Below are 18,652 nucleotides of genomic sequence, written 5' to 3' on the forward strand. Positions count from 1 at the left end.
TCTTGATTTGCCTCAAACCCCTTTGAGGCAGGGCAAGAGGTACATGCGGGAATGAAAATATGTTCCCCACGCTGCAAGTTTGCAGCGCAGGGAGAAAATTAGACCCCTGGATATCCAGGGGTCTAAAAAAAATGAAACAAAAAAAGCAGGGCAGGCAACAGGAGGCTGGGTCCCACAACATCTCCATGGTTGGCCTCTTGCCCTGGTGCCTGGCCTGAGGGTGCTGGCCCCAGGCTCTAGCTCCCCCCTGGCTGCAGATCCAGGAGGAGCCAGGCAGGGTTATTTTGCCCCAAGTGGCACAATTTGCTGGCAACAAAGTGCATGTCTGAGCATGTGCACTGAGGCAAAAAGGCCCAGCTCAAATTTGCACTGCTTCTATTTGAGCTGCTGCAAGTGCACATGCTTGCATGTGTGGACATGCCCTATGAAGCATTGCCTTATGCTAGTTTTCAGCTTGTGGCTTTTCAGGGTCATTGACCTGCAAAATGGATCTCCTGAGTCTCCTTCTGTATAACACTTCCCGAAGGGGCATCTTCTGCCATTGTCCTTTGCTCTCAGGAGTCAGAGAGGTGCCAGGGAGGCATCCAGATCAAGATCTCCCTGGTCACTGCCGGAGACACAACACTGGTTTACATGGAGCAATTCTCTAAGCCATTCTGGCAGTTCCTTTAATGAATGTGCCCTCATCAAGAAAATGTCTGGTGATTCCCAAGAGCTATCTCAATTCTACACTGCACATATAATTTGCATACTGGGCTGCTCTGGCTGGATTTCTGGGACTCACAAGACATAGCCCTGGGACTCATTTGCATGTTGAGCTCCTTCACTTTGCCTGTAAAGGTGCTAAAAGCAGCTCCAGGGTTTCACACATTTGGGTAGTTGCTATAAAGCAGCAGATCATCAGCTCCAGGGCCCAACTCCTGCTGTCTTCTCTCCATCTCCCTGCACCATGGCCCAGCTTGTTCTGACTTTCTGTCTCCTGGGACTATTTTTGTCAGGTAATTGGTACAGAATATTGGTGGTGAACTAATTTCAGAGCCTTAAAACTGTGTTCAGACAAAACTGTAGAGAAAATCATGATATCCAACCCCTGCTCTCTGCTCTCTGCAGGTTGCTGTGCACAGGTGACTCAGCCACCCACGGCATCCGTGTCTCCAGGAGGGACGGTCCAGCTCTCCTGCACATTAGGGGGCAGTTACACTGTCAGTAACAACCGTGTGGCTTGGATACAGCAGAAGCAGGGGAATGCCCCCAGGTTCCTCCTGTATTTTTTCACTGAGTCTAATAAAGGCATGGGCTCTGGGGTTCCCAGCCGGTTTTCTGGCTCTCGCTCTGGTTCTGACAAGGAAGGTTATCTGACCATCACGGGGGCCTTGGAAGAGGACGATGCTGTGTATTACTGTGCTACCTGGACTGGGAGTGCTTGCACAATGCTGCAGGCCTGCGGGGAAGTGAGACAAAAACAGCCCACTACCTGCTATCCTGATACAAAGCTGTAGCCTCACAGATCAGTAGGGTGCATGCCAGACTGTGCATTAGGGCTCTTGATTTTGGTGCTATGGACACATCCCCAGCCCTGAAATGCCCTGTGAACTCAGGCCTGCCCTCTCCTCACACAGTTGTTTTGTCACCTGACTGCTAAGAGAGCTGATCTCAGTGCCAGAGTCCCCATTTTTCCTGCACCATGTCCAGAGGAGTTTTATCAGGGGCTGCCCCAGGTACAACATGAGGTGTGAGAAGGATTGTGTGTCCCTGGAGGAGCCAGCTCAAGGGCGTCATCCCCCATAGATGGCAGCAGACCATTTCTGATGCAGCAGTTCCCTGACTTGTGATGAGATGGGGCAGGTGATGGAAGAGGGCATTGGCCAAGCCCCTGATAAACTGCATCCCAAAAGGGCTCTGGATGCATGGGAGGCAGTGGCAAGCTCTAGCACATCTCAACCCTCTCTGTGTCCTCTGTCTCTCCCCTCACCCCCACAATCATCAAGTTTTGTATCATCCTTCTCCCAGAAAGAGTCCAGACTCGTTGCACAGTGAGCAGCTTCAGCTGCCAAACACACCCAGAATCCTTTGTGCTGGCTGTAGTGGTGCTTCATGGAGCTGCAAGGCAGGAGTGCTAAGGATTCAGGAGGAAGGGAGCTTGGGCAGCAATATTTCCCTTGGTGTTGAGAAATGGCTGGTAGGGCCTCCAGAGGTGGAGAAAGGCAGTTCAGGCTGAGGCTGTTGGTGAGTGGCTGCAGCCTGCCCAGAGCTGACATGATGCCATGCAGGAAGGTAACTGGGACCATGCAACATTTCAGGCACTGTGGAAGGGATTGCCACACTCTTTCAGAAACTCCAGCCTTTTCCTTGCGGCTTCCAGGTTTCAGTTGGTGCTGACTCAGCCACGCTTTTGTTTAAAGATTTGTTAGGAAAAATGGTGCAGTGCTCTGGTGCCCTGAATCCTGGTTACAGTATCAAGGATTATGGATTGCCTGGTACCAGCAGAGACCTGGGCATCCCTTGAGATACCTGCTCTATTACAATACAGAGGCGGAGAAGCCCTTATGAGTTTCCAGATTGCTTCTCTGCCTTCAAAGACCCCACCACCAGTGCTTGAATCTTCATCACCTCTGGGGTCAAGGCTGAGGATGAGGCTAGCTACTACTGCTCAGTGTCATACGCCATCTACTATCTGTAGAAATGTGGAACCAAAGCATCTGCCTTTCTTCTGTGGTTTTCATGATCCCAATGCAGCACTTTGTGGTTGAAGAACCTCAGCCCTGTCAGCAATGGAAAAAGACACTTCTGAAATTTTGTACCCTTTACTTAGCTGGGAGGTGATGTGCCCTGTCAGGTGTGCTCAGTGAGCTGTAACACTCAGTGGCTTCCTGTTCAACTGGTGTCACGCGATGGAGCAGAGCATGCTGTTGGACACATGGGGCCAGATGCTGCGAGGTGCTGAGTACTAACAACTCCCACTACATCACAAATTCATCAAGATTCATCTTAAAATGAGTTAGCTTTCCCCCCTCAACTAATCTCATGGGAAGGCAGTTCCAGAATGTCTCTCCTCTGATGCTTAGAAACCATCTCATTTCCAGCCTAAACTTATTTATAGCCAGGTCACATCCATTGTCTTTCACGTCAACAATGTACTTTAACTTAAAAAATTATTTTCCTTCCTCAGTCTTACCCCTACAGTGTGGTTATATATAGAGCAATCAGATGCCCTCATGGGCTTCATTTCTGGCTATCGTAAGAAAGCCAAGATGCATCTTTCTCCTTTGCTACATTAGGATCTCTGTTCCCCTGATCCTCCCAATTATTCTTCCTTGCACTGATCCACTTTGCACATGACCAATGGGGTATTCAAGATAAGGCTTCATCAATTTCTTGTTCAATGGAGCAAACTCTTCCCTACCTCTTCAGAAAGGATCTCACCTGATACATGCTAGAATCCCATTTTTATTTTTCATGGCCGTATCCTATTGCTAGTTGACACAGTCACCCTGGAGTGGGCTAGTAGGCCTCTGCCTTCCTCTCCCCTGCCATTTCCATCTGCTAAGCTTCCAGTTTCTAGCTGGAATTCTTGTTATTTGACCCAAAATCCATGACTTTGCACTTTCTACCATTAGATTTCACTCCATTTCTATTACCCTAGTCTCATTCCTTCCTACTTACCACCTCCTCTCCACCTACTTCCATTTCCATCCACTGCATTTGTGGCATCCAGTGCAGGTTCACTCTGAGTCATCTGACATTACTGTTGATACTCAGTTCTAGTTTATCAACCTTTACTGTGTTCCTGTAGCTGGTTTTTCAGGTACTGTGCTCCTAAGCTCTGGAACAGGAACAAAGTACTGTGGATTGTATATAAGAAACATTAAACTGTCAGTACACTTCTTGTATTCAAGGGCTTCTATAGGACTTCACTCAGTCCTTACTATAAGTCAGAGCAGCAGCCTCAAGTATGCATTTCTACATGCATTTTGCTTCTTTGTGACCCTAGCACTTGGCCCCACTGATTCTTTACCTGGCTACAAATAGGAGAGAATGCTTTTTCTTTTTCACATGGGAAAACAAAGTAATGGATTTCCCAGCCCTCATCCATGCCAGCTGCAAGGACATTCATCCATGGAGCACAGGCCTCTGGTAGGCGTGTTGTTGGGCTTAAAGTCTTAAAGAAGCTGACAGCACACCATTGTCCTTGTGTACATTCTCAATAACACCATGGTTGCTAGTGGGCAGTGCACGTTTGGTGCGTGGGATGGATTCACCAGTTCTAAATTCAGAAACTCAAGACTCAAGGGAAGAACAAAGAGCTCCTCCATGGTTCTTGTTCAACCAGCACATGCCAAGAGTTTAAGCGAGAAATTCAAGCAGCCTGTATGAAGGTCTGTGCTGAGTGCCCCTCTATGGGACTGCAGAAAAAGATGTATAAGTTAACGACAATAGTACTACAGCTGGTCTGGCCCTGAAACCCTCTGGGAAGGGGATGTGTGCAGGACCATTCCTGAGTCATCCTCTGTCTCTGTTTAGGCATATAATGTATTTACACTTCATTTGTGCGCTGGCCTGCCCCAGCCTGACCCCACAGGAATTATGTGCATACTGAGTTGCCCCAGTTCTGCCCTTAAAGGGTTTCACATGTTTGGGTAGTGGCGACAAAGCAGCAGATCTTCAGCTTCAGGGTCCAGCTCCTGCTGTCCTCTCTTCATCTCCTTTCGGCACCATGGCCCAGGCCATTGTGACTCTCTGCCTCCTGGGGCTATTCCTGGAAGGTAATTGGTACAAGAGGCTAGCAGAAGAAAGATTTCACACCCTTAAAACCAAGCGATAATTGTGATACCTAATCCCTGCTCTCTGCCCTCTGCAGGTTGCTGTGCTCAGGTGACTCAGCCACCCACGGCATCCATGTCTCCAGGAGGGACGGTCCAGCTCTCCTGCACATTAGGGGGCAGTTACACTGTCAGTAACAACCGTGTGGTTTGGATACAGCAGAAGCAGGGGAATGCTCTCAGGTTCCTCCTGTATTTTTTCACTGAGTCTAATAAAGGCATGGGCTCCTGAGTGCCCAGCTGGTTCTCTGACTCTCGCTCTGGTTCAGACAAGGAGGGATATTTAACCATCTCTGGAGCCTTGGAAGAGGATGATGCTGTGTATTACTGTGTTACCTGGACTGGGAGTGCTTGCACAATGCTGCAGGCCTGCAGGGAAGTGGGACAAGAACCACCACCACCTGCACCTCTCAGATCACTAGAGCGTGTGCCAGACAGTGCACACAGGCTCTTGAACCTAGTGCTGTGGATGCACCACCACCACTGAAATCCTGACAGATTCAGAGCTGGCTCATGCTTACGTGTCTCTGCCTCCCTGGGAAATGTCTTGTCACCACACAGCTTGAGTACGGAGAGCTGTGCTCTGTGCCAAGGTGACTCACAAGGTGGCCCATGCCCCTTAAAGGCTAAGTGCACTAGATCGGAGGCTACTGTGAGATCCCAGAGGCCCTGTAGGAATTTTCTGCCTTCAAGTCATGCTGACACAGCTCACGCTGAGAGCAAGGGGAAGGGCTGGTGGGTAGAGTCTAGTTTTGCTGAGGTCTGAAAGAGCTTGATGTAGTACCACTGGAGTTGGTAGGTGATTGGCCATTGATTTCAAAGGGACGAGGACAAATACTCCACCCAGTGCACGATTTGTCTTTTGTTGGATCTCTGCTCTTTCTTGTCCTTGTGATTCATTTGACACATTTAACCATTCTCCAGCATGATTTTCCCTAGCAGAACCAAGTGAACAATCACTAATAGTGATTAACATTGATACAGTTATTTTCTGCCTGGCCTTTCTCTTCCTTTCCTTCCCTATTTCCTGCTGAAAGAAAGCATGTAAACGTCAAGTTACCAGTACAAGTGCTGTGTATGTGCAGGGGCAGTGTTGTAGATGCCACAGTCTACATACTGTTTTATGCAACCTCATTGCAGGTATAAGTGACTGTATTTCCTCATGAAAACCCACCCAGACGAACAATATGAAAAGTGGGTTTGTAATGGGATAGTATACAAACTGTTCACCCCCAGGGCTAATACTTACATAGGATACAGCAGGCTGAAGTTGCCTTAGTTTCTGATTTCGAAAAATAAATTCAGAAGTTCTGAAGCAGGTTAACTTCTGCCTGTCTGTGACTAAGTGCATGGCAGCTGGAAACACAAGTGCATTATATCTTCTGGTTCCCTGGGGACTCCTGTGGTACAAGGAGAGGAAACCTGTGCATACTGCCACTTGCAGATAAAGAACAGGTGCACAAAGGAGGAAGTGCTGTCAAACACTGCCTGCAGCCACTAGATGTGGGGACTGGCCTGGCCTTGGGATAAGACCTGAAAGGCCACAGGGCTGAGCATTTTAGGTGTGGAGGGAGAACCCATGGCATTCCCTTCTGCGTCACAGCTGGAGGCCAGGCCACGCGTGACGTTCAGCTCTCTCCCATCTGTTATGATCCTTCAGTACACAATGGTTGGACTTTAGAAGATAAATCTAATGCCCTGGTACTGCTTGACTCTTTTTTCCCATGCATATCTTCTACCTGTGGTGTAAAGAAGGGATGGCAGAGGGAATACTGGGCAGGAGAAAGGGTCCTAATGCATGTTACAAAGCATCTCCCAGCAGTCAGCAGAGTCCTCAAGTCTCACAGTTCATTGCATTACTGCAGCGGCTCCCCCAGCATCAACCATACACCTGGAGCTCTTTGCCCTGTGACTTATCCCATCCTGGGTGACTGAGGGCTTATTTACATGCTAGCTTATCTCAACCTGGCCCCCCACAGGGCTCATTTACATAGCACCTTGCCCCCACAGACTCTAAAGGCTGCTACAGGGATTACCAAAGGCAGAAATCAGCTGCAACCCAAGGGCAGGGGCAGGGGCAGGGGCAGGGGCAGGGGCAGGGGCAGGTGACTTTTTCCATCTCCTCCCTGTACTATGGCCAACAGTGCCCTGTCTCTGCCTCCTGGGGCTTTTCCTGGCAGGTAATTTCTGTCTCTGGTGACTTGGATCCAATATATTGAAATAATTGGGAGTTTTTGCAACCTCTGCAGCACTAACATCTGTATCTTGTCTCTGCCAGGGTCTGGTGCTAAGAAGATGGTGACACAGCAGGCCTTGGTATCAGGGTCTCTGGGGCAGTTTGTGAAACTCTCTTGCAGTGTAAGTGGAGGCTACAGTATCAGTAGCTATGGAATAGGGTGGTTCCAGCAGACCCCTGGAAACCCTCCCAGATCCCTGCTCTACTACTACAGTGATTCGAGAACATGCAGAGGCTCTGGGGTCCCAGACCGGTTCTCAGGCTCTGCCTCTAGCAGTGTTGGTTATTTAACCATTTCTGGGCTCCAAGCAGAGGATGATGCTGATTACTATTGTGTGATTTGGGACTATAGTTGTGTGCCCAGTGGTTTGATCGGAGTCGGAACTGAAGCAAAAACCGTTCACATTCCACTGCCCAATGCTGAGCTCAGCTCAGAGAAAGAGCCTTGCCTCGACTGCTGTTTTAAAAGGATGATTCTTTCCCCAAACCAAATCCCCATCCACTCAGACAAATAGCTGGCCCTACATCAAGTATGGATAGGAGGGGTGAACTGAGTGCTGGCGCTGTTGTATATTATGGCACTTACAGAGTCTATGGCTGGGTTGGTCCTGTTCTGATTACCCTGGGTATCTCTTCCCCATGGCTATAGGTATTTATTTTTCTCCTCCTCTATCACATTAGAAGTGATGCAGTAGTGTTCCCTGCTGCAGAAGAGCTGTGAAATCTTGGTGTCTTGTTGCCGGCACAAGGTGCCCAAGGGAGGCAACAATTGGGTTTGTTGCCCGGTGTGCGTTGCGCCAATAAACACACTGGGGGGAGAAGTAGACAGTTTATTTGAGCTCAAGTAAAAGGCGCAGGGAGACTGTATTGTCTCAAATCCTGCGCCCCTAGCCCTGCAACAGTGTATATTTATACCCTGGTCGCTTTCTGCAGTAGTTTTCCACTAGCTGGACCCCCCTCATTCCCCTTTCCCTCCTCCCTTCTGTCTCTGAGCAGTGTCCTTGCATTCCACAGATAACAGTTTTTAGGGAGTTTCAGCTTGCCTGCTACTCATCCTGTTTTCCAGTATTACAGGAGGTTACAAAAAGTTCAAAGAAAGGGTTACAAAGGTTCGGGGGGGGGGCCTGGCTCGCCTGGGCCTAGAGCAGAGGGGCTTCATTGACACTCGTGGTCTTCCATCCCTCTGAGTTACCTAGGGTTATGAACAGTGACACCAACAACTCCCCCCTTTGAGAATACTCAACAAAGTTTTGGCTGAGTTTTCTTATATTCTGAAGATAAAAGACGATTAAGTGTTTGGGAACTGGGATCTTCAATGCAGGGGTATAGTGAAGCACTCGGGGAGGAGGATACACAGACTTTGCGCAGGAGGGCATTACAGCACGCAAATAAGAGGAGGGTAATTAAACACAACACAACACCGGTGTCCAGGAGGTGAAGGATGCCCGTTCCTAGGCCTCCGGGGTTGGGCAACCAGCTCCAGAGGGAATCGAAAACAGTGGGTTTACGTTCCTGACTTTTCAACTGCTTAAAAGCCTATTCGGCCGACAAAATGTGTTTGTTAATATCTTGGGAATTTTCTGGAATATAAATACAACATTTGTTCTCAATTAGAGCACATACCACCCCCGAGATGCTAAAACATAATCTAGAGCCTGACGGTTTTGAAGAGATAATAAACGAAGTTGATAAATCTTGGAGTTAAGGCTCTTTTCAATAGCTAAAGTGTCATTGGCAAATTTTGTAAGAAACGCAGAAAGTTGACGATACAGCTTGGCTAACCGGCCCACTCCATATGACGAGAGAAAGATCATGCCAAATCTGTCTCCGTCACTAATAGGTGGCGGAGTTGCATAGAGGGATCTTTGTCGTCTTGGGCGGCCAGGTGGGAGGTGGGTTAGAACTTGAAGGGGAGGGGCAAGAAACCCTGTGTAGCAACTTCCATACCAGCCATCAGGTAGCCTTTTGTAGGCCGAGGTACCACAAATCCAAAAAGTTTCCCCATTTCCCGCCATTCCATTAAGCCCCTCTCGCATTTGACTGGATAGATCTGGAGTAAAGAAAAGCAAGCCTTCACCGGTGTCATGACCAGAGCTATTATACAAAGGCATGGATATGTTTTGATTAGGAGAGAGATAATATTGGCATGAACTATTGCCGGCCAACCAGGTATGGTTCATGGTTTCATTTTGAGCATAACAAAGCAGCCCGGGGGAACTGAACGTAAGCGGATAGGCTGGGGGATATAGGAGTCATTCCACTCTGGCTCCCATGAGGAACTAGAGAGACTGAAGGGAGCTTCTTTGGTACAGTTGTCGGCTAAATGTGGCCACCCAGGAGCGATTCCAGGTATGGAGGGGTATGCTGAGGGGTTAAAGATAGAGTCATGATATTTCGTAGTATTAATAGCTATTTCTTCCTGACAGGTATCTGACCAGTTACTAGGAATGGCTCGCCATGGGAGTCCTGCAGCGTGATAAGGGATTTGGGAACATATCCAACAGTTAGATAGGTTAAACTCATGGGCAAAAGTAACCTTCAATGCTTCGTAGGTGTTTGTAATGAGGTCTGCTGGGTCTCCTCCCCACCCTGCATGTAAGGAGAATGTAGTAAAAGGTAACAGGAAAAGAAAGCCTACAGTAAAAAAGAAAAATGTTACAGTAGTTTTGAAACTTAAACTAGAATTCATACTGTTAATTCTAAACTTTTCCCCTTTTAAACAGCAACTTTAGTCCAAGGTCATCAGTGGGCTGGACGGTCCACTGTTCCGCGGGTGGAGTAGGCACCAGTTTCAGACGAGAGTGATGAAGCCAGTTCTTGTGTCCGTCGACCTTTGCCACTGTGTGGGAAACTAGTAGGACAGTGTGAGGTCCTTTCCACTTCTCTTGGAGGGGCTCATCCTTCCAGGTACGAATGAGCACGGCTGTAACGAGTGGACTGGAGCATCCAGCGGAAAAGGCTGCAAGGCTTTAGTGTACCTGTGGAGAGAAGAAAGAACAGCAGACAGAGAGCACATATACCATGACAAAATATTACATCCTATTTCCCACTCCCCTGCTAGAACCGGCATCCCGTTCATAGGCCATGCCCTTCCAAACATAATCTCAAAGGGGCTAAGCCCTAATCTTCCCTTGGGGAGGGCACGGATGCGAAGCAGAGCAAGGGGCAAAGCATCGAGCCATTGCAGAGAGGCCTCCTGGCAGATCTTTGATAGATGACGCTTGAGGGTTTGATTTGTACGAGTACTGGGGATCCAGGAGCTCCCCCACTGATGGAATGAGGGCATGCATATGGGTGTCAGCAGGTCTCGGTGTCCTCAGGGTGGCAGCATTTTTAGCTTCTCTGTCCGCCTGGGCGTTACCCCTGGCTACGTCTTGATCCTCTTTCTGATGCGCCCTACAGTGCATTACTGCCACTGCTGAGGGAAGTTGAACAGCTTCCAGGAGTTGGAGAATTTGGGGTCCATACTTCACTGGGGAGCCTTGGGCTGTCAGCAGTCCCCTTTGTTTCCATAGGCCAGCATGGGCATGCAGTACTCCAAAAGCATACCTAGAGTCGGTATAGATGTTGACCCGTTTCCCTTTTGACAGTTCTAGCGCCTGGGTCAGGGCCACCAGTTCAGCAAGTTGAGCAGATGTTCCAGCGGGCAAACCCCTGGCCTCAACAACATCACAGAGGGTCACAACAGCATAACCTGCCCTCCTTTGCCCTTCTACAACAATGCTACTGCCATCAATGTACCACTCACAATCAGCATTCAGAAGTGGCTGATCCTGTAGGTCTGGACGGCTGGAGTACTGTGCATCTATGATGTCTAAACAATCATGCTCTTGTTCTTCCATTTCAGGTAAGAGAGTAGCCGGGTTGAGGGAGGGGCAGGTTTGCAGAGTCACTTCAGGGTTCTCCAACAGCTTAGCTTGGTACTGAGCCACCTGAGCCTGGGTGAGCCAGAGACCCCGCTTCGCAAATGGACCATATGAGGGGTATACACCTGCACGACTCCTCCCAGCGTTAACTTTTCAGCTTCCTCAAGTACTAGGGCAGTTGCCGCAACTGCTCGTAAACACGCTGGCCATCCCTTGGCAACTGGATCAAGCTGTTTGGAGAAATAAGCAATGGGACGCTTCCACACCCCCAACAATTGAGTAAACACTCCCAGAGCCATCCCTTTTCGTTCATACACATACAATTGGAAAGGTTTAGAAAGGTCCAGTAAACCCAGGGCAGGGGCTTCCATTAGTTTCCTTTTTAGTATTTTAAATGCCTTGTCGGCTTCTGAAGCCCAATAAAAGGGGTCATGGTCTGCCCCTTTTACACAGTCATATAGTGGTTTTGCCCATAGTCCAAATTCAGGGATCCATATTCTGCAAAAACCTGCCATGCTGAGAAACGCCCTGAGCCGCTTACGGTTGCTTGGGGTGGGAACCTGGCATATAGCCTCCTTTTGCTCACTTGAAAGCTGGCGCTCCCCCTGTCTTATGTGAAATCCCAGGTATCGTACTTCAGGGAGAGCAATTTGAGATTTATTTCGAGCCACCCGATATCCTCAAAGTCCAATAAAGTTCAGGAGACTTACAGTGGCGTTAAGGCAAGAGTTTAAATCTACAGCAGCAATTAATAAATCATCCACATATTGTAACGAGAACTTCACGCTCATTATTCCATTCCAAGTCTTTAGCTAAGGACTGGCCGAAATGGGTAGGAGAGTTCTTAAATCCCTGGCTAACGCTGTCCAACAAAGTTGTTTCTTAACCCTTTTCTGTCCTCCCATTCAAAAGAGAATATCTCCTGAGAGGGGGTGTCAACTGGAATCATAAAGAAAGTGTCTTTCAAATCAAGAACTGAGAAATGAGTATACTGCCCCCCTATGGAGGCCAGCAAGTTATACGGGTTTGGGACGAGGGGATGAATAGTTTTAACCCATTTGTTAACTGCCCTTAGGTCCTGCACCAGTCGATATGTGCTATCAGGCTTTAGTACAGGCAAGATAGGAGTGTTCCAGGCTGACTGACACTCTCGCAGTATGCCATACTTTAGGAAACGGTCTATAGTCTCCTGTAGTCCCTCTCTGGCTTCCTTTTTGATTGGGTACTGCTTGATTCATACCGGACCTTTTCTCAGCAGTAGTTGGATATTAATGGGGGTTTGATGTGTAGCCTTTCCAGGGACCCCCCTTGCCCAGACCAAAGGGTATACCTGGTCTTCCCACTGGTTCCACTCCGGGGGGGCGTTCATAGCCAAGGGTTCAATCGCGAGGGTCATTATCCATGCATTTTCAGGGGACAATGTGAGGGTTATTTCATCCTGGGTAAAATGCAGTGATGCACCTAATCGACAAAGCAGGTCTCGTCCTAGCAGGGGTGTTGGTAGACCAATTTGTGAGAGAGAGCCTGGTTTCCCAGAGCACATTCTGCAGGAGCATACACTGGGCACTGAGTCTTTTTTTTTTTTTTTCCCGTGGCACTTACCATGGTGAGAGAGTCTGCTACGCAAAGTTGAAGAGGTTGATTTACAGCGGTCCGTGCTGCCCCGGAGTCTACCAAAAAATCAATTCCTGAATTCCCCACCTGCATTTTTACTCGGGGTTCCGGGGGTGGGGTGGTCCGTTTCCCCTGACACCCCTACTCCTGTCCTTCCACTGCCATTACAGGAGTACAGTCTCTCCCTTTCTCTGGGCATTCATTCTTTCAGTGTTCCTCTTGCCGGCATAAGGCACGCTGGTTCCGTCCCAGGCGTCTTTCTTGTGGGCCAGGGCGCCCGCGTCCACGACCCCTTATACTTCTGCCTCTCCCACCTTCTTGTGGCCTTTCTCTGACTCCAGCCTGTACTGCTGCTACTAGCATTCTAACTTGTCTCTTCTTCTTTTTCCTTTCTGAGGGTATACGCCCTGTTTGCAGTCTCCAGGATTTGTGCTACAGACATACCCATTAAGTCTTCCTTTTTTTTTTTGTAAGAGGTAAGACGGGTATGATGCGCACAGGGCTTGTTAGGGTCCCATCTAGGGTCTGCTAGGGGAACTACATCTGCCGGACCAGGAGCATTGACGGGATCCCTTTCATGCCTCCGCTGTGCTTCCTCGCTTGCTTTGGAAATAACTTGATTCCACTCTACTTCAGATAATAAGGTTCACATAAGGATATTACAGTCGTCCCAATCAGGCTTGTGACTAGCTAAATGTCCCTGAAAGACAGAGATAAACTTACTCGGGTTAGTTGAAAATGCTCCAGCCTGTGCCTTAAAAGCTGCCAGGTCCACCGGATTGAAAGGTACATGGGTGTATACTTGCATGGTCTGGGCTGCATGCCCATCTGCCCCAGGCTGGGCTATTACAGTTTTAGTAAGTAAAGGGTAAAATCCCACTGAGGGAGGAATCTCTGGAACCGGGGGCATCTGATCTTTATATGGTGGAGGTGTTAAAGCCGAAGGGGACGCCAACTCTGGCATTACAGTGGTTGGGGGGGAATGCTGAGATTCAACACTGACAACTACCGATCCTGTCGGAGTCAAATTACACTTCTGCAAAATATCTGTCTTATTTCGTAAAGCCATAAACAATTGCGCATACAAATGTTCATTCCACTTACCCGTCCGCTGACAAAACAGGAGTAATTGGAGGATTGTATTATAGTTAATTGACCCTTCCGGAGGCCACCTTTCCTGATCCTCCAGTTGATATTGAGGCCATTCCACTGTACAGAACCTTTTAAGATTATTTTTAGTTATTAGATCTGACTTAAACAGTTTCCAATTAGTCAGAATGCATTCTAAGGGTGTACACTGTGCCCTGCCAACTGTACTCTGTCCCTGCCCCATACTCCAGGGAGACACTGGGTGTCCCCAGGCCCTAACAGGGAGACACTGGGCGTCCCCAGGTCTTAATGGGCAATGCTCAGACTGCTGAGCTTATCCTACCTTGTCTGAGGGACTGGTTCCACACCGTCGCCCACGATCGCTTCTCCACTATTTGAGCGTGTTGCGCCGTTGTGCCCTCCGGGGTCGATCAAACCACGTCTCCGCCGAGGCCCCCGATGAAACCACCGGTGCGCGCTGGGCGTTGGTCGTTGCCGCAAGTCGTCGACCCCAGGAGGGATCCGGGCAAGGCAAAATGTTAGCCTCGAGCCCCATGTTGGGCACCAAAAACTGTTGCCGGCACAAGGTGCCCGAGGGAGGCAACAATTGGGTTTGTAGCCCGGTGTGCGTCGCGCCAATAAACACACTGGGGGGAGAAGTAGACAGAGTTTATTTGAGCTCAAGTAAAAGGTGCAGGGAGACTGTATGGTCTCAAATCCTGCGCCCCTAGCCCTGCAACAGTGTATATTTATATCCTGGTCATTTCCGGCAGTAGTTTTCCACTAGCTGACCCCCCCCCCCTTCCCTCCTCCCTTCTCTCTCTGAGCAGTGCCCTTGCATTCCACAGATAACAGTTTTTAGGGAGTTTCAGCTTGCTTGCTACTCATCCTGTTTTCCAGTATTACAGGAGGTTACAAAAATTCAAAGAAAGGGTTACAAAGGTTCGGGGGGGGGGGGCCCTGGCTCGCCTGGGCCTAGAGCAGAGGGGCTTCATCGACACTCGTGGTCTTCCATCCCTCTGAGTTACCTAGGGTTATGCCCAGTGACACCAACAATACTTTCAGTCAGAATCTCTTTATAACAGTTGGAAACAGCTATCATGGCATAGGCAGTGAGGAAGAAAGGAGAGGAGTCTAGGCCCTTGCTTGTGTGTGTTTGTGCGCATGTGTATTGAGGCAGCCTCAATCCAGATCCATCCCTGTGGAATTGTATCTAAATCCATTATATTACTGGTTTCACTGGGCAGCGCAAACCCCTAGTTATTACTATTAGTGGTACTTCTTTGTTCTAGTTGTAACTCCTCACCCCTATGGGACAGAACTAGCCATGTCATCACCTATCTGACGAGTCTCTGCTCAACCTGTTAATGAGCCCCAAAGCTTCTTCCATCCTAAAGCAATGTATGACATGGGACCTAGGAAGGGGAATCTAGGATAGCTAGTTAATCAGTGATCTTTACTCTGGCCTTCTTGGATATCATCACAGGGTACCTTGCCCCTTCTTAAATGCTCTCCTATATTAGTGTGGTCACAAGGCTGGTAGTGATAAATTCATGTCTACAGATGTTAACAGAAGGTTACAACAGGATTGCTGCATCATTTCAATGCAGTGCCAAGGGCCAATGGCTTTGATCCAGCATGTAGTGGTGCTTGAATTCAAAACCATCTGCTCTTGGACTAGACAGCTGAAAAGGCTGACTCCTAAGCCAGTCATTCCCCTATCTCTGTTTATCCTGAAATTGGCATCCAGTGGTTTCCAGACAGTGGTCCTGGACATCGTCGACTCCATTGTGGGGTAGGACAGCATTGCAGTGTGTACTTTGGAGACAACTGGACTGATTATAATAAGGACTGTGTTATACTATGGTCTTAAAAAGGGGCATAAAATCCTGTTTTTCTCTAACAGACGGTAGCTAATCAGTGTGAGGTATATGAAAAGTTGTTGTTTAGTCTCAAAGGACCTTGATAGTGCATGCAGAGGGGGGAAATGTTGGGTAAGGCCTGAGAGGCAATCCTGTATTCTGAGGAAAATGTCAGGGGATCATTATTGTTCAGGCAGAGCTGGTGACAGATTAGTTGTTAAGATGCAGAGGAGACTGCAGCAAAATTTCTGGGTCTAATTCCACGCTAACAGCACGGCAGACCCTGCTTCCTGAACTGTGCTCTGAGAAGTATTATTGCTCTGAATAGCCATTTAAAGTGACAACCCATACAAAGTCAGAAGCTTACTAAATCCATCTCTGAGCAGGGCTCATTTGCATCCTAGATTTCTCCAGCCCTGCCTTTAAGGCTCTAAAAGGTGCTATAGAGCAGCTTGAGGCAGGGGCAGAAGGAAATCTGCAGCAGTTCAACAGCAGGGACAGACTCCTTCCTTTGTCTCTCTCCTCCAGGTGCCATGACCCAGCCTAGTTTGACTTGCTGCCTTCTGGGGTTTTTCCTGGCAGGTAAGATAATCCTCTTGATTCAAAAAACCTCAACTCAGGAGCCTGGAGCAGGAGCTGTGAATTCATGGTTGCATGTGATTTCTCTCTCAGTCAGCGGCACAAAGGCAGAACTAACCCAGCCGAGCTCTGTGCAGGTGTCCCCAGGAGGCACTGCTAGCTTGGGCTGCACCACGACTGAGGACATCACTGGCTACACCGTATCTTGGCTTCAGCAGAAATTTCAGAATCCTCCCAAGTACCTGCTGTATTATAAAGATGAAGCTAAACAAGGCAAAGTCTCTGGGGTCCCCTCTCGTTTCTCTGCTTCCAAAGACACCTCGTTTCTCTGCTTCCAAAGACACCTCCAGCAACACCTGCTATTTAACCATTTCGGGGGCCTTGGCAGAAGATGATGCTGATTATTACTGTCTAATATCAAGTCAGGGGGAGTAACACTGCACTACAGCTGTATGGGGAACTACAACCAAAACTCCCACTGGATGTTCATGGTAGCACGCATGCAGTGCTGGTGTTTCCTTGGGGCACCTCCACTCCTTGCTTTCTTATGGTAAGAGCTGTGTTCTGTTTTCATCAGCCTGATGGACAACTCTGGAAGCCTCACACAATGGTGATGTTGAAGACCTCCCCTCTGCCAATTTCTGCTGCTTAAAGGAGCCTGATTTCTGTAGGAGCATCTCCAAAGAACACAATTGCAGTTAGGGTATGCTCTGTTTCTTCACTAGGTCAGGATATTTTCATTAAACCTCTCAGCACTGGATACCTGAGCATGGAAACTGTGCTGTCCCTTGGATCTTTGCAGCTACACCCTGTTGAGTCTTGGTGGCCAAAATCCAGCTGAGTGAGAGCAGTACTTGGCAGATATGAATCAAAGGCTCTTTCACTGGTTCATGAAAGAGGCTTCTGGCATACTTCACACAGCTGCAGCCTGTGCTCACCCCCCGCCCCACCTTGTGCACATATCTAGGGTCCCCCCTGTCCCCTTAGGAGTGTGTGCTGCAGGAGGGAGCCAACCTGCTCCCACCCAAGCCCACAGCAGGGGGGAAGCCTGGCTCTGCTCCGCTGCAGCGGTCGCCTCCCACTGGGGGCAAGCAGCTGTGGACCCAGGTCCCTGGGTCCATAGCCCTGGCAGATGGGGGCTCCCTTTGTCAGGGCTGGAGGGGCAAGGGGCTGTGGGAGGGGGAGTGAGGGGCACCAGCAGGGTGAGGGGCAGTAGCCAGTAGTGAGGTGCCTTTCATTTTAATCATGCATTTTGGTGTTTTTATCAGACAATCTGTGATTTTATCAGGGAAAACCAGGATCCCTGTTGATAACACAGGATTGCAGCAGCTGGGGCTTGAGGGGAAACATCAGCTCTCAGGAGACTCACTACACCATCCCCAGACTTGGCAGCACTATTTTACCTTCCAGGCTTCTGTGTTTATGGAAACGTTCATGACAAGTCTACCCTCCTCTCAAGGCAGTGCCTATAAAACTAGGGCTGAACACTGTGTCATGAACACGGGCCACCAATGTGAAGATGCAGTCAAAAAAGCTAACTGCACCTTGCCATGCATCCACAGATGCATCATGAGCAGGTCCAAGGAGGTGATCCTCCCCCTCTATGCGGCACTGGTCAGGCTGTAGCTGGAGTACTGCATCCAGTTCTGGGCGCTGCACTTCAGGAAGGATGTGGACAGCATGGAGAGGGTCCAGAGGAGGCCACTCGCATGATCAGGGGGCACCAGGGCAGGTCCTATGAGGAGAGGCTACAGGATCTGAACCTGTTCTGCCTCCACAAGAGGAGGCTAAGAGGGGATCTGGTGGCCATCTATAAATTGGTCAAGGGAGACTAGCAGGCAATGGGAGAGAACTTGTTTCCCTGAGCACTACCAGGAGTAACAAGGAACAACGGCCATAAGCTGACAGAGAGCTGATTCAGGCTGGATATCAGGAGGTGCTACTTCACGGTCAGGGCGGCTAGGATCTGGAACCAACTTCCAAGAGAAGTAATCCTTGTTCCTACCCTAGGGGTCTTTAAGAGGTGGCTAGATAGACACCTTGCTGGGGTCGTCTGACCCCAGCTTTCTTTCCTGCCATGGCAGGGGGTCGGACTTGATGATCTGCTCAGGTCCCTTCTGACCCTACTAACTATGAAACTATGGGTGTACCATGCAACTGCATGGCATATCAATTAAATATACTATTGGCTTCGGTGCAATTAAAGATGAGTTTTGAAGGATGGTCTGAAGATCAATGGATGTGACCTACTTTAGATGTGATTGTTGCACTCCCTGAGAGCCATGGAACCACCTCATATAGATGGGGGAGAGGGGAGCCATATCACATGAAGAGAAGAATAGCTACAGCAAGAATCAAGTTACTAAGGAAATTAAAAGTTCCCCCCTTGAGATCCACCAGGAGCCCAGACACCTGTAGGCAATCACATCTAGCTTATGCTAGGTCAGTGAGAGAATTCAGCAGGATGTCCAAGGGGAACTGAAAGGAAAACTTGAGCCCTGTGTGCGAGAGCACCACGTCAAAACTGCCCTGCAGCACTACTGCTATGTGGTCTGGGTACAAGAAAGAAGGACATGATTCAGGGCA

The sequence above is a fragment of the Crocodylus siamensis genome, chromosome 9 (assembly GCF_052110815.1).
Source record: "Crocodylus siamensis isolate JL-2025a chromosome 9, ASM5211081v1, whole genome shotgun sequence".
In the NCBI taxonomy this organism is placed as follows: Eukaryota; Metazoa; Chordata; order Crocodylia; family Crocodylidae; genus Crocodylus; species Crocodylus siamensis.